The following is a 22837-nucleotide window of genomic DNA, read 5'->3' as shown; positions in this document are numbered from 1 at the left end:
GAAATTAGTTAGTAAATTTTTTATCACACACATAAAACCCACTTAACCTAACCAGCCAACGTTAATCAAACTGCAATGTGATGCTGATGGCAACGCACATAAATATTCGTTATATAAATTATCCCATGAGTATATAGATCGGAAATGGGGTCCGCCGGTCTGATACCGTTTGTCTTGCTAATCCGAACGGTTAAAGAGGCTTTAAACACACCCCCTCCCCACATCGCTTTTCATCCCCTTCCACCCAATTAAGTTTATTCCCGTTTACGATACGCTGTTACTGCACGCTTCCCAAGTACCCGGCAACCCATGCACCGCTCAAGTCCAAGAAGCGATGGTGATGGGGCAAAAAAGGGCATTAAAAAAAGGGGGCATCGAACCAATCTCTCCGAAGCTCCTTTCAGCTGCAATGGCAATGGCCGGGCTGTCGATGTTGCATTCGGCGGCGCCGCGTGGGGCTCGAAACCCGGAAGGACATAAATTTCATTTCACTTCATTTAATTGACTATAAATGTCACATACCGAAAAGTAATACATCGCCCTAAGGTGGTCGTGTATACTTCGTTTTTTTTTTCTACACCCCCGGTTCGTTCGTTGCGTTCCTTCGCGGGCCCGGGGCATCTCAAGCTGCGCCTCGTGTCTGGCGGTGCGATCATTCCATAGCTCATACGGTAATTGTTCTTTCTGCGAGCTTCACTTGCCCGACACCAGTCTAACAGAATCTGAGGAAGACGTGACCCACGTTTTGTTCCCCCATCTCCCCTTTTGCTCTTCCCTTTCCTCCCGTTGGGGGGGGGGGGGGGGGAAGCTGCGAGGTAATTATTTTCCACCAATCCTAGAACTTCGCATCGATATTCGCTTGATTAAGAGGGAGTCTTCAGCTTGGCTTCACCGGTTTCACATCTTCGGCTCGCTGCATCCGATGTCATTCCGATGGCTGGCGAAATAATGGCCGCCAGTGATCAAACGCTTGGCGGATGGCGGAACCGGAAAATTACACCAGCACGCCACGTGATTTGACTCGTAATCAAACATTGGAATTAGTTCGATCGGCAGCAAAAGGGATGCTGCCTTTTGTGTTTGGTTTCAATTGAAGCTTGCAGCGTGCCGGGCGGGGAGGTCCTGCGGTTCGAGACGTGTGTGTGTGTGTGTGAAACAGACAGTGCGGGAGAGTGGGTGGGTTTTGTGTGGACGGAAAAATAACAACCCACGGGCAAAACTATTATTATTAGTTGCTTCAAAGACGCCCCCGGTACAATAGAAACGGATAATGACGGGGCACGGATCGAACGAACTAGCGTTGGTCAGCTCGAACGGCCAACTATTGTCCTGGAGCTAGAGAGTGAGAGAGAACGACAATAAGAGGCGAGAAAAAAAAAACAGCTAGTTGCAACTTGTTTTGTTCAGCTCATTCTTTGGAGCTCATTTATTACAAACGAACATTAAACGTGATCAGAAGTAACGAGAACAAAGCAACTTTTATCTGCCAGCGTTGTATAGCGAAAGTAGTTCCTTGCCGTGGCTTTTTTTCTCTCTTGTGTTTGATGGACTTTCACAATATTCATTGGTTCTACAGAATATGCATACAAATTATAATGGTTCTCGGCGAAGGAGATATTTTTATTCCGGAAATCATGACCGTAAGGACCGAAATTCGAAGAATCGGTGTAACGATTTAACTACAGCACACTTCAAACAACTGATTCTTCATCCGAACAGCAAAAGCGTGGTGCAGGTCTAGGTGCAAGTGCAACGAGAGATGAGAAGAAAAAAACGACCTCCCCTTTTTGCTACCCTTGTCCACAGACCGGTCTGCGCTACATTCCACGTCTTGTGCCACTTGGCTGCACACGCCCGGCTTAAAGATTACGAGATTTTACATCACGGAAGTTGGGTTCGTCCCGTCCCGTAAGGCACTGACAATTTCTTCGTCCCGTTAGCACTGCATTAGCAGCAAACTTGGGGTGGGCGTCCAGACGGGTGATTCCCGGAAGGGGGGCGAAAGAAAAACTAGCGTCATCGTCCATCCGAATGGTTCACCGTTTGTCGTCCGTAGCACAAATGGCCCAACGCACAGCAGAGCACGTCGGTGCAGGCGGGTACATTGGATTGGCCGGATGAAATCGGTCATGCAAATTCACTCCCGGCACCGGCACCGGTGGCTGTTGGATGGATTTACCGTGCTTCGTCGGTTCGTCGCCGTCCCGCTGTCAAATAATTAAATTTATCGCTGGAATTGCTGCGGGCGCGCATGTAAACGGCAAACGGTGCCGTCTGTGCGTTGAATTCAAACAGCATTCAGTGGTGGGAGGGAAAAACGGCAGTTTTAAAATCGAGCGTCGACGTCGTGGATGCAAGCTGTTATGTTTTAAGTCCAAAAAGTCAGTTTGCTTTAGTGTGCAGGGAAGGGGAGCACACAAATTGCAGCTGGAGGATGCCACGAAAGTTTTGGGGCAAGGATGATTAATGCGTTCTAATGAGTAGTGTGAAATTGAAATAGTTAGATTGTTGAGTTTTTTTATTTCATCAGTGCGCGGCAGAGATAGTAATTGGAGCCGGGGATTATTTTCTGCAACTAACGAGTTGAAAGAATTAAAAATGTTGTAATCCTTTATTGGGTTATATTGCATATTATTCTGAGGAAATGTTAGTATGAGTGAAGCAATATTAGTCTCTACTTTGATCGGGTCTCGCACACAATATTTTATTATTTAAAATAGTGAAATTTAATTCAATTCCGAAAACTTCAATATTACTCACAAAAAAAATGATCATATGTTTTCAGGTGTTTCGAGGCCTCAGCTGATCCTGCGTTTTGAACAGAGAATGACAGAAAATGGTCCTTGGAATTTCTCACACAGCGGACAAGAGGCTGGAGCCTCCAAAAGCCATTATGCTTACGGCCTCCGAAGGGTGAAATCTGCCACTGTTGATGGCACTCCAACCACCAGAATGATCTTATTAGCGAGCATAAGCATTTTAGAATAGCTCGAATTTCTGAAAAAAAAAACCTTCTCTGATGTGTTGACGCCTGAGCGCTAATTGTGGAACGGCAATGTCACAAGGACCTAGAAATTTCTCTACAATTTTTTTTCTAGAAATTTTTATACAAAGCTTATAAACATATTTAAAAAAATCTGTTTATTGAAAGCTCAATTTACCAACTATCCACATGGTCCAATAAGTGATTAAATTTCCTCGTAAAAAGATCCTTACCTTAAGTGACTATTCATTATTCTACTTCTTCTCTTTTGGCTCTACAAAGTCGAAAGGAATGTGCCAACCATTTCTGGCTTAATTATGCCCTTAGCTGAATAGCCCAACGTATTGGCAGTGACTAGAGATATTAGTAATTAAGGTCTTAGGCACTATTCTTAGCTGACGGCACTGACATATCATAACCAATACCTAATTTTATTATATTTAATTATTATTAATTTATTTATCTTTTTTGTAATGAGCAATATTTTCAGAATAGTAGAATAAGTATCAAGTATCTAAAGGAGTAAAAGCTTTTAAATAATATCAAAATTTTGTTATTTCACTTTATTTATTTATTTATTTATTTCACTATTATTTTTAACACTCACAAGCTGGCCATTTTCTTATCTCTGCCCTACAATCATTGCCACACTTATTTATTAATCGCCGTCCCAGTCTTCGAATGCTGATCACACTCTAGTACACGGCACACCCCTTTTAACACTGCTGATACGATTATTGGCTTGTGCACTCAGCACTAGGCTTCACTGTTGCTTCCCAGGGTTCTCCCAGGGCAGTTAATGTTCCACCATCCGCGGAGGTGAAAAAGCGTGACAAAGTCCGGCAGTGCACTAGGTTGCGCTACCCGCTACACACGGGGGAACCATAATCCACCCGGTGGTGCTCTTAAAGCTCGTAATGCAACATTGTCCTGGGCCGGTACGTGTTGAATGCAGGTCCGTTGCCGTTGCCCACGGAACAACCTCCGGCGATGAGATCGGGGCAATCGAAACACTCGGACCAATTCGGTCGAACCGGTCAGTGCACACAATTAATTTAATCCCTTCCGCGGACGCTGGTTTCGCTGGTTTCGAAGCTTCTCCTAGGGCGCGGACACAGCTTTCGGAGTGCATTTATCAACGGCCCGGTTCCTTGCCGGCCGGCCAGCTTTCCAGTGAATTAATCGAAAAGTGCAACAGCAAGTTGCACTGCCGTAAAACGTGCACGGCATTTGGTTTGCGAACGGGTGGCCAGGCTTATGCGACTCGGTCCGGTACGATGGTTTTGGCCGTTGTTTGCGGGGTGGGGGTGGGGGAGTTTGGTGTGCCTTCTCATCCCCAGTTTTCTCTTTCCACTCGGATGCTTTGCCGAGTGGTAAGTTACCATCGTAACGTTTGTTGTCTTACGCTGCCTGTGAACGTAATTTCGTCCCTCTGTCTATGTGTGTACTCTATTGTTTCTTGAGCGTCCAATGTGTGTGTGTGTGTGTTTGCCTCTACTTTTTTTTTGGTTTTTGGCCGAGCTTTTCCTTATCTCTTCGGAAGCGTACCATAGCGGAAGGAGTTATTTTATTTCACGGTTTTAATTGCTTTCTGTAGTTCAAATGGAGGTGAAAAGCCGGAAACAGTAATAGCAATTAAAATATCGTACGCCGGGAGTACGTTTCTTTTTTTATTTTCGCTTTGCTGTCTTCACACCACCAACACCTTCGCTTCGCTTCGGTCCACCCAAAACTTGCCAGCAAACAAATGGTGCCAAGAGCACTTTGAATGCTTAATTCGCGTGCGGATGCATCTGCTGACTCAAGTTTCAGCGCAATCTCATCAACATTGTTTGAGAGCTATTCGATTTGGAAGCGATTTACCACTATTTTGTAGCATAGTTTTGCAGTTTTTACGGAAACTTTCACCTATTTTAAAGCAAACCATACATCAAACATTTACCATCGGGTTTGCATTGCACCGCTATCGTGTAAAGCTTATTTTCTAACCACAAACGACGCTGGTATGCACCATTATTTCCGTTGATAGGGTGACGGTTGACGATGGTAAGCATATTTCCGGCACAAGCTACCTGCTGCACCGGAAGCTTCCAGGATCGGTAATGAGCATTCGCGTTTGTGTACGTACCGGTACCGGGGCTGTATCGACTTCAGGCATAAATACACCGTCAAATGTCCGGATATGGTGTAGTAACGAAACGCATTTCATCGGCTGCCGCCGGGGGTGTCTTTTTCCGGCCAGGCGGTCCGGGCTCGGGTGCTTCCAGGGGGGCCGATACCCGGTAGGCCGGTGCCCGTGTGCCTGAGGTATGGCGCAACGGAACGCTATCGCCCGCTATTGGAATGTAAAATGGCAAACGCCCTTAAAAACCGGAGGAAATGAATGCAACCGAGCGCAGTGGAATGATTTCCTCGTGGAAGCGAGCTCGAAGGACGACAAAAGGATGTGCGTGTGTGGGCGCGGGAATGGAATGGTGGAGAGTGGACGGAATTATTGGTCCATTTATCGATAACGGGACCGTGTTAATCGTGTCGCGCTCGGTGCGCTCCGTTGCACCAAAAGCCCGGGTCTGATTGTGTTTATTAATTGAATCACATAATGCAACGGTCGCCAGCTGCTAGTGAGACCGACAGAGAGAGAGAGAGAGAGAGAGAGAGAGAGAGAGAGAAACAGAGAGAGCGAGCGTTATTGTGTGAGGTCTACTGATTAGGTCCCTTTTTGGGGCCAGTTACGGATTGCAGGTGTGCGCAGCATACGTTACCTCGATTGCATTAAACGATCGTTGCTCAGTTGAAATGAATAGTGTTATTAAGGGATGAGGCGTGGCCTGAAATGGCCGGGTGAAATTTGAATATGTTCGAGTTTCCTCTACGCTGGATGATGTAGCGCCGTGATTATTGATCGTGTGCGAAAAGCTGGTCGATTTTATCACTTATTATACATCTAATTTAATGCATGATGCTAGCAGATGGTAAATGCTTTTGCCCATTTGTGGGAAACGGTTTGATGGAACTGAGATAAGCTATCTGTGCGATTGGGAAAATATTGGATTTATTTTTTTGGATATTAAAAACGTTTAATTAAAAACAAAAATAAGTCCTTTTTGTATAGAAAAACTATTCATTGAGTCATTGAAATGATGCTGATTACGGTTTTCTAGCAGTGGATCGGTATTATGGTTTCGAGTTAGAGAAAACAGAGTTTTCGGCAAGCTTTCGTTTTCGTTAAATCGGGGCAACTCTAGCCGTCAAGGTGATGATTTCGCTTAAAAGATGTATAAAAAATGTAAATAAAGGCTATTGTAGCTTCAAACGATTTCATTTAACTCGTTGCTTATTATGAAATTTGAGAACAACTTAATAATGTTTTTGGCAAAACTTCTTCTTCTTCCTTGGCACTACAACCTTGAAAGGTCGCGAATCGCCATTTCTGGCTTTGTGTGACTTGATTTTACCCGCAGCAAAGTACTCAGCCCTGCGTACTGGTGGGGGGAGCTGGTCTAGCTGGGATTTGAACCCCGGTCCTGTCGTGTGAAGACCGGCACCGCTATCGCCTCTGTCACTGGCCGCCCTAACTACCCGCCCTTCTATATCAGAACTACCCATGGTATAAAGAATACTATGGTCAACACTATGCTTCGTATCAACAGAGAAGAGTACTTTATCGGTCAACAAGACTTTTCCGAAACTCTGAGCAGACGGAAGAAATTTTGTTAAAATCGAGCCTAATAGTTTATGCTAAGTCAAACACTCGACTCAGCATGGCAATAAGAACTAATACAGCATTATCTAGTTATTATACTTGATTTCAAAGGATGGTTGCAGTATATCCTTGAACACCTTGAGTCCTTTACAATCCAATTTAACTTTGAAAACAAAATTTGATACTGTTATAGTTTGTAATAAGTTGTAGTAAGTTGTGATCCCAGCTGAAAAACTAAGGAAAAACGAACGAACCCATAATGGAAGTGTCGGACAGAGCTACTGCAACAATGTAGCTAACTGTAGCTTAATCAAACGTGTCCTAAGGCTTCTGTCGGCATAATAACACGAGATGATCGGTAGGGTGCATCTGCTTTATTTCTATCAAGCAGAACGCTTAAGCGCACCTTAGCTAATATTAAGCTTTTTACAAATAAATTGGCTGATGCTAGTTACTATGAAGTAACGTTACAATTTCTCTACGGCCTTATAAACAGTGGCAGTGCTATGTTAAAGCGCACTCTACGGTGTCAAATGAGTGTCCATTGTTCCAGCATGTGTCAAAAGATGGCTTTTGTTCGCTATCGAATGATTGCCTACATAGCTTCGAGCAATGTGCAACGCCATTCATTAGCACGTTGATTATAACCGGCCCGACAACGGCACTATTATTAGCCACCATGAGTAGTGCGAATGCACTCGTTGCACCCTGCTCCCCACACCAGCATACTAGCGACAGTAAGATGTTGGCCACCATTTTGTTAAATACTAAGATTTTTTTGCGGGAGAGATAAAATTGGAAATCCAAACCCAACAACGCACATACAAACGCACAAAAGACAAAACTCATACTCATATTTCATTCTGTTCCACTGCCCGGGTCGCCTGGAAGCGCAGGATTGGAAAGAAAAATGGAGAAAAAGCATCGACCACTTGCCCGGCCGCAACGGGCTGAAAGTTGTACCACCATATGAAACGACATGAATGACGAGCTAATTATTTTCATGCCTCCAAACGAGATTCCTGAGGCTTCGTTGGCTGTAGATTCGCAGCACGAGTAGATTGTTCGACGACGATGATGATGATGATGAGGATGATGACGGTGATGGTGATCGTGATGCCGGTGGGAACTTTCCCGGGCGTTCTCTCAAACAATGCGAAGGAATCAAATAAAACCACACGGACTAAAGAGGAATGGGAGGTTGTTGTGTCGGTGGGAACTATCCTCTTGCGAGAGAATGAATGATGTAGTGTGTGTGTGTATGTGTGTGTGTGGTTGGGCGCGAAGGATCAACAATACAGTAGGTGTAATATACAGATGGAATGGAACAAACTTGTTGTTTAAGGGACCTTGTTGAATTGTGTTTAAGCTGTTGTACTGCACATGCTCATCAAGTTTTTAAGGATTACAGTTTGATCTTTCCTTTGATGACAATTTGCTAATATATTTTAGTACTTTAACGCCTTTCGCCTTATGAAGACACGGCAAGACCGGGGATCGAATCCCATCCGGACTGTCTGCCCGTACACAGAGCTGGCTATTCAGCTTTCCCTTCTTTCTTGGCCTGCTCCTATGGAGCACGTCTAAGAGACAAGGCCTGATGTCCATTCCGTTTTCGTTCGTTGCAAGGCCTCTCCCCCAACCGCCTGTCTCATCGGTGGGCCTACACGTCTTAGCTGTTTAAAGTTCCGTAGGAAGCCAGGACAGGCCAGCCGCCCCTAACATGAAGAACAGCTATCCCCCTCCGCTCAATTTAGCCATATCAACCACCTTCCCAAGGGGTTGGGCTTCTTCGTATACCGAAGCTCAGATATTTGGACAGACATGTTACCGTTCTGTACGCCGGGGACGCATTGAGTCGAAGTGAGGTATGGAGAGCCTATGTTAACATTCAAGAGGCTTCGGATTCATACGTTACGGATTCATAGGCTGTACTGCCAAAGAAGAAGAACTGACAGATTCCAGAAGGAGTTTTGGGTATGTCATGAGAATGTTATCGGACGACCCAGCATTGAGGTGAACCCAGTGAAGCATTTTGAGGGAGTCCGTATGAAGAGAGAAGAGATGAAAGTTGAGTCACCTTATTTAAACCATATTGACTAGGCAGACGACGACGGTACACTTTGATGACAAATTGGTTATTGCAGCTGATAAGTGAGTTATTAGTAAGCAATATTTACGTCTCAAGTAAACAAGCGAGCAAATCACTGAGACGTCACGACCTATTTAAAATCCTATTCAAACCCTAAATCTTACTGCTTCAATTGAGTTCTTGATACCTTTCGCACCCGAAAGTGATTTTAATCATAGCCAATTATCAATCGCTACCCCTGTTATATCGAGAACTGGGCAAGGTAGAACATGGACCGCCCGGAAAATGAAACATAAATAATAGATAATCAAATTTCAAAATGGAAATATTTATCACCGACCAAATGATTATTATTAGTGCTCGCACTGTCGATAAGAAATAGCTATCATAGCAGGCAATAACGGTACCAGTCATTACCAAGACTTGGGCCAGTGTTTAGGGTGGCCTTTGACAACATCCGTCATCCCAGTTCGCCGGATCCCATCCCCATTCCATCCCAGCGAAGTTTGATATTTTCGGTGCTGACACGGAAACAGGATACTTGGCGTGTTCGACGTGGTCGTGAACGTTCGAGGCGAGGTTGGGAAGGAGAAAATCAACATTTTGAGTGATCGATTGGCCACCGGGCGGAGGCTGACAGCAATGATCTGTACTGTGTCCAAGCACGAGGGAGCGTGCGGCAAAAAATAAACAAAATTCCATCTCGCTTACCGTTCACTCGCCCGTCCACGTGCCGATGATCCTTAGGACCAGCAGCAGCAGCAGCAGCAGCAGTGGCAGTAAAAAAAGGGATATTTATGTTGCCGCCAGTTATGGATAATTGATTTGATTCTTGTCGGAACACACACACACACACACACACAAACACACTGTGGGGTAATGCTGTGGGTGAAAAGAGCAGGAAAAAAGCAGGGGAAAAGCAAAATCCGACCCAACGTGACAGACGGATGACGGACATTCTGTTGTGATTTTCCCCGGTAGCTTTTTTGTGCTTTTGACAGCGTCCCTTTTTGTCATGGGACGCTTTTTATAAAGTCATTCCATCACTGCTTTCCATCCCAACCTCACGACCACGGTTCTGGTAGGATAGGGGGAGGTTTTTCTCTTTTGTCGTGAAACAAGTGTTTTGCCCGTGCTTTTGTTTGGGTTATATTTTTATGACATGGGCGAGAGAAAAAACATCACGAGAAAGATGCATTTACATGCCTGAAAGTGTTTGCTACCGGCAGTGGAAAGCTTACGGAGATTTGTACACCGGGCAAAAGGTAACAGACAGTGAGCAACAGTGAATGCGCCCTCAATAAACTTATGCTCATTAAAACTTTCTACTGACAGCTTTCGGGACCTACATCATCATCATCGTCATCATTCGGCTGGCAGGTTTTGTCGCGGCTCCTAAGAGAAGGAGACGGTGAACAATTGAATGCGCCACACACACACACGCTGGAGCACAATCCTCCATGGCAGAGTCCTTGTAATGCTGGCTTCAGAAAAAAAAACGCCTCGTGACGGCTTTGATGACTTCGATGCCAAAAGAAAAGCTCCAGCAGGTTCTACCCAAATCAAACATTTTAACAACCTTTGGTACATACTGCTGGCCAACCCAAAATCTTTGTCCTTGATCGTTTCTGCAGATCGATCCAATTTTCGATGCTGTTTTAATTCCCTCTTTTTGGATGCCCTCTCATAACGCTCTGCGATTCAATCACTTGCGGTACTCGACCGTAATAAAGCGCGTTGCCGAGATGGAAGGAAGAAGCCCCCTGTAGAAGAAGGGTAAAGCGACCCGTGGTGCCAGAGGGTAAACACGAGAGCACTGAATATTTTGACGGCTGCGAATCCTGATTTCGAATGTGCGGATTTAAGATAAAGCCGGCAGCATGGGTGCAGGGCATGAAATGCGACGCGTTCTATTTGTCCTTCCAGAACATGTCCGCCATGTTGGTTTCGAATTGTCGGCTGATAGACGGGATAGACCTGTCTGGGCTGCCGCACGTCCCACACTCGCGCAGGCCACACGCGTACACACGCCGTCATGCCCGTAGACTGTCATAAAGATGTGAATATTCACGCGCGAAATGTCCGTTACGGGTAGTGCTTCAGCTGCCAGGTTGGCAAAGCAATGTGGGGCCGGCCAAACGGGAAGCATACGGACGGCATAAAAGCACAGCGAGGATTCGATAAAATTCAAATTCATAACACACTATCCTGGTCCCACACCAACCGGTTTTCGCTTTTCGGCTCAAGTCAAAACTCGGAACCCCCCTCGATATATTCTGATTTTGCATTCTGATCAGCGTTGCTCCATCACCGGGCACTTTGCATTTACTTCCCATTTTCGGAGGGAAGAGCCTCTGCTATCGGCAGCCCGGTGAATGGATGGATGACGCCCACAGCGTTGGTTCACCCGGTCACATTTGGCTGCAGCCCGTGAACGTGATCGATTCGAGCCCGTGAATCGGCACATGAAATGATTCACCTTTTTGGGGGGGTTGACGAGGGTGGCTCACATTTGTATGGTAAAAAGTAAAAGAGCATTCAGTGATAGGTTGCGATTGCATTGAGCACGAAACGGTGGTGTTAGTAAACCCCCAATGCAGGTGTGAAGATTACCAAAAAGATGATAAGAAGGCATGAAAATTTGATAATAAATCATTTAAATAGTTTAATAGGAATGAAAAATATTTAAAAATAAATCATAACGTTAAGTTATAAATGGAGATCTCTACATCAGAAGAGCAAAACAAAACTAAGAAGGAAAATAATTCAAGAAGATCAGTAAATAGTTCATAACTAACGAAATATTTCAAAGCTTTCCTTGATCGTTGCTAGGATATTCTTGAAACATTTCACTTTTAAGAGTAAACGGAATCTAGTAGTCCAACAGCAAATCTTTGTATCTTGAGCTGGACAGACCATTTGCAGCCATGACTTAACACTCCTATTACCAGGAAAAAACAGCCACTATTGACTTAAAATCCCAGACTTATCAGGCCCTTTTTTCCGAAACAAAAAAAGCTGTTCGAATGTTGTCTCCTTCCCAGCCTCAACAACCACAACCCACATGTCGAAAACGTCCAAATGGTATGTTGCTGCAGCAGAATTCAAATTACTCTGCCGAATGCTCACCGACCTTTCCTGATAAACTAGACTCATTTAATCTGATACTTAACAGCTATCGGCATACCTACAACTTCTCTTCACCTGCCCTACTCCCGGCAGAGCTTTCCCACTTCCACTTACATTTCGGTGAGCAACAGCAGTCCTAAGCCACGGCTTAGCTTCACAGGAATTTGTGATATGCAGCGCTCACCGAACAGTTTATGTAGGTTTCGATCGTCGAATTCGAAATCGACTTTTGCTTCGACGTGGCGTTCGCCAGACAATGACAAGCAGATTTTAGAATTTTGGGGCTCCGTCCTGACAGGGAGGGATAATGATGTTTATAAGATAAATAAAATACAAATGCAAAATAAAACAAAACCTTGCTCTCGTCGCCGGGAGGGGCTTGCTTTCCCAGTTCGGGGAGTAATTTTTCCTCCCAAAACGCTCCCCAAACGGGCAAGCTATTGAAGGCAGGACGAAAGCGATGGCGATGCTGGCTATTGCCCTTTGGGGGGGTGTAAGGAAAGCAATCAATTTCATGATTGATTTAAAACATCACTGTCCTCGGCAGTCGGTGTTAGGGCGCATAAGGTTAACTTCCGGCTTTACCATGTTGCCAGACTCTTATTGACCTGTGTAACGAGTGACCGAGAGACAGAGAGAAAGAGAGAGAGAAAGAGAGAGGGAGAGAGAGAGAGAGAGAGAGAGAGAGAGAGAAGGAAAACAAATAGATGTACAAGGTAACATTTTCAAACGGTACAATTACAACATGCAACCGATTGTACTTGGATGGGTTCTTGGAAAAAAAATACTTTGTTCCATGTACTTTTCTAGCGGAAAGTGATGCTTTCGTTTGTATGGTGGTTAGAAAAACAGGAATCACTTTGTGGAATGGGGTGGCTCAAACAGGACATTAGCAATTAATTTCGTTGTTTGTGTTAATAACAATTAAGTACATTATTTAACTGCACATTTTAAAATATTTGCTTTCCCTTGTAACATTTTCTCTTTAAATTAGTAGAAAATACTATTGAAATTGTAATTAATAAAATGATCCTTTGATAACATTTTTATACAACTTAGAACAACTGCACGTTACTTGCATGGAACGAGAACAAGTGAAAAATAAATATACGATACAATAAAACACCCCAACAGAATGTTTGCAATCTCCCAACAAGCAATAAGTTCTGTACCATCCTGTGTGTGTCCTGCAAGCGACAGACCAGCCTTTCTATTTTTTTTGTTTTTTATTCTTTAATTACTTCAGCCGTTCGTCGCTGCTGTTTCGCTTTTATTGCTGGCGTCTGTTTTTCCTCCAGTTCGTTTCGTTTTTTTTTGTTTTACTTTTAGCATATGTCCTACAAGCATGTCGCCCCGCTTGTACCTTGACACTAGACCGTTCCGCCGATCGGTAGGACGCTCCCGGCAGAGATAATATCGATGACCGATTTTAATTAATTGGAGTCCCTTTCCACCCTCCTTAGCGAACGTGGTGGATTAAGGGATGAATGTTGACGAATGTTGAAACTGCTCACAACTGAATTCGATGAATTCGTGGAATTGTGTCAGTTCATGCGCATTTTTTTTGTGCTCTCTATCTATCTCTCCGAGTTTGTCCCTTGTCGGGAAATAGTGAAATCGAATCAGCAAACCGGTCACCCAAACGGTGTTGAAAAATCTCATTTGCGATGAATTTCTCTTGTTTTTCTTTGTTTTTATCCTTTCTAAAATTCGACTAACTAGTGCAGTATCGGGGAAAAGCGACTAGAATCGGGTTCCGTGGCATGGCAATGCAGAATGGATCAGCAGGATGTAATTTTTCCCCATTCACTCACACCAACATGAGCTTGAGCTTTGTAAGTGGAGGTGTAATGAAAGAAAATACCAAGGACTAATACTTGAAATGTTCTCAATTTCATACACAAACGCGATGGAATTGTTTTTTTTTTCTTTGTGTTCTTTCGAGGTACACACTTGAAATACACTCGGAACTTAGCTTTCGTTGAAATCCGGTAATTCATTGGACAAATTGAGAGCTACATGATATTGTTCATATGGGTAAAAAGTAGGGTGCTGAAAAGTGTACAAATAAAATTGTGTCATTTAAAACATTTCCTGATACGAAATGTAAGAAAAACGGTTGTTTTATTGTGATGTTGTCGTACTATTTGTTTTATTTTGTTTGAGAAAAAAATGTATTTTTTATTATTTTTTCATGCTTTTATTAACATGGAACATCTTTCGTGGAATTTTGAATTAAATAGTTCTAAGCTTGTTAGCAATTTGGTCAATCAACCTTTAAAAAAACAAAAAAAAAACAACTTGTTGCCTTCATCGATGGGTTTGGGGAGCAGATTATAAATTTGAATTTAGATAAAAAAAAATTGTTTACATGAAAAATATGAAAATAAAATACTTTTCAAGCTGGGTCTCTATTTTTGATTGTAAATTAAACAGAACACTGGCGTAATTCTTAAACTGCCAACAAAATACGTGCCGTACTGTAGCTGTACTTCGCATATGCGCGAGAGAGAAAGAGCGAACGATGTAATGCTACTATGTTGAAGCATGACACCAAATCTACTGCAAGTTTGCCAGGTGGGGAACGATTCATGTTGATGTGAACCGAAGTCAGCCGAACATAGGATTATGGGATTAATAAGACTTGTAACATACGGCCAGTGTAAATTGTAACAAACTTTGTGAAATATGTTTGATTACTTGAAAAGTATTATTTCTCTTCCAACAAGCGTAATAAAACACTTTGTACTTATTAAATTTATCGCTTTTTGAAAGAAGAAACCCCTGATTTAATCAAAAATCTTCATCGCATGGAGTATAGCAATTCTGTCCAATACTTGCACAGTGTGCGAACGCCAACCGAACACGGCCCGAAATACGCACCGAAACCCGACCCATGCCATTGTCTCTTTCTCTCGCGCAACCTTTCTCGGACGCACTCGTTCGCTCGTGTGCGGTGCGCACACTGCTGCTGGAATTTTGCAGCTCAATTTCGATTCCAGCAGCGTCACGCACGGACGTGTTATCGCGCGTCGCGTATTTTACGTGTTTTACGTACGCGTGTTTCTCGCAGCAAAAGCAACACACGCGTGTGGCTCATCGTGAACGGGTAGGGTGGGTTGACAAAAATTTTACTAGCCCTAGCAGGCGATGAATACAGCAACAAAAAAGGAGTGTAGGTAAATCACAAGTGTGTGCGCCTGTGTGTAAAAGATGTGTCCTTTCGTCGTCCTTTCGATCAGGCCTCCGGCGTGAAGCAAAGCAGGCCAAAAATAAGTGCGTTAACCGGTGAGACGGTTTGGTGTTTAGTGGCCAACGGAAGGAAAAGGTGTTACAAGCTTTACACGTTGGAGCATTTCGGCTGTGGGCCTCCAGAGTGTGTGCGTCTGTGTGTTGGTGGGTGGATTCAGTTAGTTAAAGGAAAAGTTACGCTCGTTTCACGTTCAACCGGCATGGCTGCCTGCTCGTGATGTTGGGAAAAAGTTTTCGGTGGTTAAAGGATGCACACCCTATAAGGTAGTGGAATGCCCCGAAAGTGAATAAAACATGTTTAGTAAAATCCACCAAAAAGCACCAAATTGTTTCGAGCATAGAATCGGTGCTGGAACAAACCCCGTTATTAGAGGGTTAGGCTCTAAGCGCGAAGCAGAAGGAAAAGGTCCAAAAAATGTGCTATCCCTCTTTAACCTCCCGCACATCTCGCGATGCCCCTAAAGATGCTTTCTTATAAGATTGCAACGTCTTAACAACGGAACGCGCGTTCCCCTTGTGTGCTTTTGTGTGTGCGTGCGCGCTCGCTGGTGTGTATGTGAGCACGTTTTGTTTATATGAAGCAGACCCTGGTTTCTAGCCTACTTTGTTTTCCGTTGTGTGTCTTCCCGGGTGCGCTTTAACGCTACGAGCCAGTTCAAGTAGGTTTGAGACAGCAGGAAAACAAGCGACGAAATAATAACAAGAGGATGAGAAGAACGAGGCGAAAACAAAAACGCATACGCACACAGAAACAGCCACACGAAACGTGCCTGTAAAAGGGCACAGTAATAACAAAAAAACCCCGGGCATAAAAACTGGAGCATACTGTACCGGAGGAGTGAGTGAGACAAAGAAGGATTGGGTGTCGGAGGTCTCGCTCTTACTAGCAGCGTACGGTGTGTGCAGCCCGCAGTAGGCGCTAAGCAGAACGCATTCAAGAGCATAGAACACGACTCAGCGTGTACCGGTGCGTTTTTGGCTTCAAAAGTGCGTTCGTGTGTGTGTGCGTTATTATTTTCACGGTTTTCTACATTTTCTACCACGGTGGTTTGTGCATGATCTTTTAATACGAGATAAGAAAAAACAGGTTAAACACGCATCGTCTCAACGCGTGCAAATGTATTCGAGCAACTAACTCGATCGTTCGAGCAGCTTCCGCGGTGTGGTTCGAGCACTTCCCATCTCGGGAGGCTGTACCGGACAGGAGAAAACCTGTTCTTAAAAGGCACAACCGATGATCTTTTGAAACCGCGGGTGAACAAAGTGTGTGCGTAGACGGCGTCGATCATCGCGACCACCACCACCACACACACCAGCAGTGAGCGAACCCGCGCGGATGAGAACTGGTTTTCTCGCAGCAAGATCGATTCCAAGCCAGCTTCGAACCGTTGCCGCGGCAAACGGTAGCAAACTCGATCTGCTTTCGGAAGGAGATGCACTTCGTCGTCTTAATGTTTATTAATTGTAAGGTGACTGCAGTGTTGTGATAAAGTAGTGGCGCGTGTCGCCCATCAGCACCAGCTTAACGGGTCAGGGGCATCAACAATTGTGCATGTGATCATGTGTGAGTGTGTGTCTAGAAATTGCATCAAACAATTCCGCTTCATTGGAGTTGTTATATTTACGTGGTGCAAGTTCTATCTCCCTCTCTTTCGCTCTGATGGGGGTGAATGCATTCAGCTTAATCCGATGCACTCGCTGCAGCGATGCATGAGTGTGTCTGCCGTGTGCTGCACGGTTCAATGAAAACAAAACCCGTTTTTCGCGATGTGTGTGATTTTGATTGAAAAGTTTTGGGGTTGGGAAAAAAGTGTCCAACATGGCCAATGCACAAAAGTGTTCCACACATGGGTGATTATTAATTTTGTTTTGTGTTTTTTTTTGTTCATCCAATTGCGTTCCCATAGCTCCGTGATGTGAATTGTTTAAGTGGAAAAAAAACTACTCAACACCTGGGATATCTAGTAGGCATAGAAGAGTGCATCAGCAGTGAACACATCCGTCAGTTGTGTGTCATAGTAAAATAATCGAAAATAAAATAATCATAATCCGGTGCGAAACGAAATACAAACACCAGATAAAAGATCGCACATCGAAAGTGTAGTGAGTGTATTAAAAGGGGTGATATAGTGGATGCAACGATCGAATACAAACGCATAGCAACTGCATGGCACAAATCGTGGTGGAGTTACGCACCGAGTGAATGAATACAAACGTCCGCCACAGCGCAAGGTGAGTAAGTCAAGTGGTCGAAGAATTGGAAGGGTTAATTAATGGGCAATTTATTGGAAAGAACCTTAACTTAACGTGCGTATGAGTGTATTCGTATGTCGCTAACAGTGGATTGAGGACAAGGTAGGAAAGGTCTTGGATCAAGTTGTGCGACTCACGCGTTTAGCCATTGTTTATAGCTTCTTGGCGCTTGCCTGTGTGTGTCTGACTCCAAGTCAACTCCACGATCACTCGCAGCATTCAGCTACAAAACAATCTGTATGATAAAAAACTTAAAAGCTGTTTCACCCCCAGGGTGATCAATCTCATCTCACGCCGCAGTGAGTGATCGCGAGACCGCTTACAGCTCACTCGCGATATTTCATTGCTCACTCTTCTCACCTTTGGTTGTGTCGAGTGGTTTTGCTGAGTCAGCGAACCTTTTTTTTCGTACTTCACCCGGGCAGGCACCTTTTGTGGTATACACGCGCAGCGATGCGGCTGAAACAACTACATGGACGCCATTTTTGCACAACAGGTTCCCCCGAAATGGCCACTCGCTTGCGAACGTTCGATGCATGTATGCGAACCTCCCCAAACGCGATCATGCAGCATACAGTTTGCTTCCTATTTTGTTTTCATGTGTGCGTGTGTGTGGGTTTAGCCGTCACAGCATAACGCGGTTCGCTGCAACGCTGGAATTGAACGGAAGGTTTGTTGTGTTTTTCTACCCCCTAATGCTCTCGAACAATATTTCCGGCGTGATGCTGCTTCGGCTACGATCACGAGAGTTCGCGTTCGACGCTGCATAATATGCATTCTCGGTGTCGAATAAGAAAAAAAAGAACGTTTGTAAACAGACGCTGCGGAGAGGTTCCGGGATTCATGGGGAACGCTTGGGAGGCTCACTCATCAGGAAGCACCAAACGATCGGCCGCAATAGCAGCGACGATGCATCGTGTGTTTGTGTGGTGGAGCATGTTGACTTTCAGGTCGTGATTGGTTTGGCGGTGGTGGCCCTTCAGCAACCGTAACACAACGCGAGCGATTCCTTTACAAACGCGGCAACGGTGCATTCGATGCGTCCATAAAAGGAAGAAAACCCCACTCACCCACCGAGCATCATTGTCGTTCTGCTGGGCCAGGCATTTGATTTCTTCGCTGATGGAGTACGCAGTCTGATGTAGCGCTTCCTGTAACGATAGCTATTTTTATCTCCCATTCTAGTGTGTGTGTGTGTGTCTGCGAGCCTAGACCTTTAGAGCGGGCGTGTGCAGTTGCAACGATGCAGTTGCCGTTGTTTTGCTACACAACTTCCCCTGAGGTGGCCGGTACCGGCACTTGATAAAAAGGAATGGAACAGAATGGAGAAGCTCAAGCACCCACTCGGGCCCCGGAGAAACACTTTTCATCGAACAGTGCATACATGCGCTGGGTTGTTGCCATTTTTTCCTCCCAGAAAGCATCCTGCAAGCTGCAGCTTGTGAAGCAAATGTTAACGCATCGCACAAAAGAGTCAATGCATTGGAGGCGCTTGCCAGTGCTTTGCGTTTGCTCCGGAGAACTCTTTTAATGCAGCACAAATTTAAGGTCACCAGGGTAGAGGAAGCCTGTTTGCGTTGCAGTATTACGAGCAGGTACCTATTTAACTTTGCTTAATTGCATTTGATAACTGATGGATTTTTTGTTGTTTTGTTGTGGTGAGACTAAGGCCTCATTGCGCCACTAATGAGTGCTTATCGGTTGACTTAGCAGATAATGTTTTCCAAGAAATTAATAGCTCTTGGTTATAAAAATGGTTGCGGCAGAGATAAGGCGCAGTGGTTGGCGCTGAGAGAAAAGCTAAGCTAGCTGTGCATTACATTACCCAGTATGCAAATTGTCTTTGTTGTTCTCTTCTTTGAGTCACGAGGTAAAAATAAATCCAAAAATTGTACTACTAAAATAAACACGTTACTGTTGTTTCGGGATGTGTAAGCGACTGAATGTTTTCTTTGAAAATAGTACGCCTGAATCACCATGCATTGATTCAACGAACGAAAACATCAGTTTATATGTTTCCGGGTGTTTTGCATTCCATAGAAATCAATGACAAAACATAGTTCTTAGAAAGCATCAAAAAATCCCTCAAGCTTGTACTCGCTCGGGTTAAATGTAATATGCAATAAAACTACGTAAAAGCAAGCAGCACAGCCATGGCAGACAAGAACAACGATAGAGAGAAAAAAATCAACATAAACAAAACTTATGACAAGCTAAAGCTAAAGATAGCAGGAAAGCCTCGCCGTGAATGCTGGCGTGATTGACGCATTTTTCTTGGAAAATAATGAAACCGATTGATCGTCCCGATCCGGGGAAGCGTGTTTGCGTTTTTCTGATTCATAAAAGTGGAGCACTCGCCACACCCCCCCCGATGTAGCGAACGAAAAGTAGAGTATCGTAAAATGTTTTACCACACAGAGAGACAGCCACACGGAGACTCATTCCATTCCATTTTGGCTTTAACTTGTTTGCGTGGTGTTCCTTCACGCTACCAAACCCCTTGAATGCCTGGAAGTTGTAAATGTGTGCTTCCCGGGACTTTGGCTCGAGTGACGACATATTCGTTTAGGTACGGTACGGTTTATCGTAAGAACAGGAAGAGTTTTGACACGGCGAAACGGTTGGTTCTTGACAAAGCAGTTAGCAGCATGGGTGGCGGTCACCCTATGCCCCCCCCCCCCCCCAAGAGCTGTGGGTGGGCGTTGATTCACCATTAACTTGCTATATGATCCATTTTTATCCATTTGAGCGTTTTTGAGGTTTCGTGATAGAGGAATTCGAAGTTACCGACCGACCACTTACCACAACGTAAAGGAAAAACCTTTCCTCAAACCAACCATGAGCCAGCGTAGAAGCGCCACTAGAATTTGTAACGCTCAATGGACTGATAGAGGGAGGGCGTGTGGTTTCGGCTCTGGGAGAAGCGTGTGGATGCGGCTCATAAAGCAGCATGACTTTTTATGGACTCTATCAAAAGCGCCCTTTTCTCGCACGCGAACAGCAACAGGATGGAGTATGGCAGAGAGAGAGAGAGAAAAAAACGGAAGGAAAAACTGTAGTTTGGAGAAAAGAACTAACTATAACAGTCAATTGCAGAGCTTCAAACCCGAGGACAAACGACGTGCCCAGCGGCAAAGAAAACAAATCGTTCGAATTGTTGCACACGAATGTTTTTGGACCGAAAGGACACCCTGTGCTGAGGATGTGGGATTCACTCTATTCACTCGAAACCCCCCCATCCTATTCTCATCCCAAATTCGGCCTGGAACGGAAATTGGTTTCCGACTTCACGTATCGCCCGGCTTCATTGGGAGTTTCATAGTTAAAGCGCAAATGATAGGCTCACTCCACGGTTCGCTCCGTTGAGCGCCTGGTAAGCGGTAAGGAAGGATCGATTTTTTGTCTTGTGCGGGGAGGGAAGAAAAACTAACCTCACTTCATGCATGAATGCCATTAGTCACTGGCGTGTCCGGCAACCGGAGCATTTATGTTTCCATCGACTGGCCCCGTGTGCGGACGGAACGTTGGGTAACGGAATGTGCCAGCCAGCCGGCCTGCCGGCCGGTCAGACTCGTCTAATGGGGCATGTATGTGCGGTACGTGCTCTCCGGGGGTTTCGCCAGTGGTCCGTGATCTATGGCGAAATCACGAACCTTTTGAGGGTAATAAATTAAATCGAGATTCGAACCCGAGCCTTCGACCGACTACTGTGTGTGTGTGTGTGTGTGTGGACAGTCGGTGCTTTATTTTCTTCGCATCGTCCGGGCACCTTCCGGGTTTGGTAGTGCCTCTCAACAAAATCAGTGACTATTGAAATGCTGATTCGATCGAAATGTTACCCTGGAAAGGGGTGGTACGGGTGGGAAGTGTCCGGAACCGAATCTGGTGACTGGAAAGTGAAACCTAGCCGCCCACTACCGGGCCTATTTTGGGCCAGTGTTTTTTGTTGCTGCTGTTGAAAGACAAGAGTTCGATGTCCTTGCGGTTTTTTGGCCAATGAATGGATATATCCGGACGTACGGACAGCAGCATCTTTCGCCCGATAGGATCCTTCTGAACTCCACATGGAGCAAAATTTATGCATGTATGAATACGTGACTTCTAAGTGAAAGTCACGGTATGCAAAAGGGATCCTGCTCATTGAAAACCTGGGAGTTGTCTTGTGTGGGTAAAATTTGTTTGCCTGCTCCTATTCTTTTTTTGGAGGATTCGAACTCCGACGCTGTTATGGTGCGTCCAATTGCTCTCCTGATTCAGAACTACGAAACCAGACTACGAAAGGTCTGCTGTCACGACCGGCTTCTTCAACGGTCGATTTAGTGTGCGGTCTAGCCGTGGGTTTTTTTTTTCTCCCTTCCAACGCTTAAGCAATTCGTTGTTGTCATAAATAAATTTTATTTATGCTTCGATTTGTAGATTCATTTGCGGTGCTTACCACGATCCCACAGCAATCCTTCCTAGTGACAATCCCTTCCATGCTCATGCTTCTTCGGCGTCGTAAAACTAAAAACGGTAGATGAATTGTTCGGTTTTCGATTGTACCGATTGTACCCACTTTTGTTTTGGGCTTTGTGTCCTCGGGCGTGTTCTTGGGGATTCCACCACCACCAGAAAAGAAGGGGTGACCCCTTTTTTGCGTTGTTACGAGCTAGTTTCGAAAGTGATTCGAATTTTGGCGGGCTTTTTTGCGTGCTCGGTTCGGTTTCGAGTGCCCTGCCCCGATGGGTTTATTGGCGGTAGTTAATCATTTTTATTCTCGAAAGCAATCCATTAACGAGATTCTTAATCGAGCGAAACCATTTTATGGCAAAAGCCGACGACGCCGACGACGTTCCCGATGAATTCGTAAACGGATCCGGGTTCCTCCTCTATGCGATGGCTTGCGCTGTTGTGAGACACTTAAGCGCGAATGTTTTGGGTGTCACAGGCAGGCCGATGCTTTTCACATTTTATGTTCCCGCATGACGTGTCCCCGTGGCGTGTTCGTGTTCGGCCGGCAGAACCTTGAGCAATAATACTTTATTTTAATGTAAAATCACTAGCCTCGCCGGGCTACCGACAAAACAATAGCCGTGTGTACTTAAAAGTCCTCAACAACAATCTGCTGTAAAAGCCGACCGTACCTGATCTTTCCGTACCGATAGCCGTCAGCTCTTGTGGGCCGTCTTTTTTTTTGGGGTGCCCTCCTGATATGGTATGTGCTGTGTGACCACTCAACGAGCCGTTGAAAAGGGATACCATTAACGGGGGGAGGAAAGGCTCCTGAACGGTCCTTACACGTGGCTCCAATTTTTACTCGATCGATCTCCGGTGCTTAATGAAGCTTATCATGGGTGTTTTGAAGTACCCTCCAAACATCAGCGAGCAGTATTCAATAGTGGATGAAAATTTTAAGATTAATCTCCTTACTTTGCATCAGGCCGTT

At 44.9% G+C, this 22837-nt stretch overlaps 1 protein-coding gene across 6 annotated transcripts in view; it reads left to right on the top strand.

Annotated features, from left to right (window-relative positions):
- The first annotated feature begins 14884 nt into the window (after nucleotides 1-14884).
- Nucleotides 14885-22837, top strand: part of LOC118504688 — a 134224-nt gene continuing 126271 nt past the window's right edge. For 2 of the 6 annotated variants that reach the window (XM_036039506.1, XM_036039507.1), the window contains exons 1-2: nucleotides 14885-15082; nucleotides 17067-17391. The gene's annotated coding sequence lies outside the window, so the exon portion shown is untranslated. Of the gene's footprint in view, nucleotides 15087-15192; nucleotides 15304-17066; nucleotides 17392-22837 lie in introns of those variants that run through there. The other 4 variants (XM_036039503.1, XM_036039502.1, XM_036039504.1 and 1 more) reach the window with 4 other exon arrangements.

The sequence above is a fragment of the Anopheles stephensi genome, chromosome 2, assembly GCF_013141755.1.
Source record: "Anopheles stephensi strain Indian chromosome 2, UCI_ANSTEP_V1.0, whole genome shotgun sequence".
Lineage (NCBI taxonomy): Eukaryota > Metazoa > Arthropoda > Insecta > Diptera > Culicidae > Anopheles > Anopheles stephensi.
Note: the sequence above shows the minus strand (reverse complement) of the source record. Positions and strands in the feature narration are given on the sequence as shown.